The following is a 1,073-nucleotide window of genomic DNA, read 5'->3' as shown; positions in this document are numbered from 1 at the left end:
TGAGAGAGACCCCGAATCCCGAGGCGGGCCGGGGCCGGGGCGCGGCCGCACCCCCAATCCCAGCGCAGGGGCCGGGCCGCGGGAACGCCCTCCCGGAATGAAGCGCTTCCCGGTGCCTTCAAGGTAGCTCGGTTCCTGATCGGGGACCCCCTCTTGTGCTCCCTCGTAGTCCCACTATTCAGAATTTAAGAGACCCTCAATCTCCCTGGGTTGGGGTGGTGGGAACAAACCCCAGTGTCCGCAAATCCCCTTACGTTCTCAACTGATGAAATTCCCTCCACTTCCCCAGTCCTGAGTCAGAAACTACCCTCAGAGCCCCTAATTTCCTCCGAACCTAATTTAGGGATCCCTCTCAGCGGTCCTTAGTTTATTCCCAGAGTCCTATATCCGTTTTGGGAACCCTCTCAGTGCCTCACGTCCTGAGTAGAGAGCCTTTTCCATCAACACCCTAATAGGAAACCAGCTCGGGTTCCCCAATCTCTCCTCAGCCCTTTCTGGCCAGAACGGAAGCCCCTTCTTAACTCTCCTCAAATCCCTTCAACCCACAGTTATGGGCGGACTATTGACCCCAAGCCTGGGGTCCCAGTTTGCCTCCAACCCATCTCCTAGTGTAAGGCGTCTCTTCTATTTCATTCCCTGGCTAGGTTGACGGCTGTCAGTCCTCCTCAGACTCCAGTCTGAATTCGGGAAGCCCGGGGTTCCAGGTGCTCACCGCCCCTCCCCAAGCCTCTGAGTGTCCCAGTTTAGGAGCCCAACGGCTCCAAGGAGAACCTTCCCCTCCGAGTGACACCCCCCTCCCCCCCGTTTGTTGAGTTCCAAGCCCCAACCTATCCCATGGAATAACCTACGCCAGCTTCCCACTGCGTTTGGAGTTGCTTCCCTCCTTCCCGGTCTCAAGAAGAGACCACTATACACAAAGGGGAACGCCTTCTCTCCACCCGTGACCCGAACCCACATTCTCGGGTTTTCTGAGATTCCCCAGCACCTTCACTCAAGGTCCCGGGTGTCAACTCTTCCCCCCCGCCCCACTTCCCCCACAGAAAACTCTCTCTGCAGTGTGGGTACCCGGAGAA

Source organism: Chrysochloris asiatica, unplaced genomic scaffold (assembly GCF_000296735.1).
Source record: "Chrysochloris asiatica unplaced genomic scaffold, ChrAsi1.0 scaffold00078, whole genome shotgun sequence".
NCBI lineage: Eukaryota > Metazoa > Chordata > Mammalia > Afrosoricida > Chrysochloridae > Chrysochloris > Chrysochloris asiatica.
Note: the sequence above shows the minus strand (reverse complement) of the source record.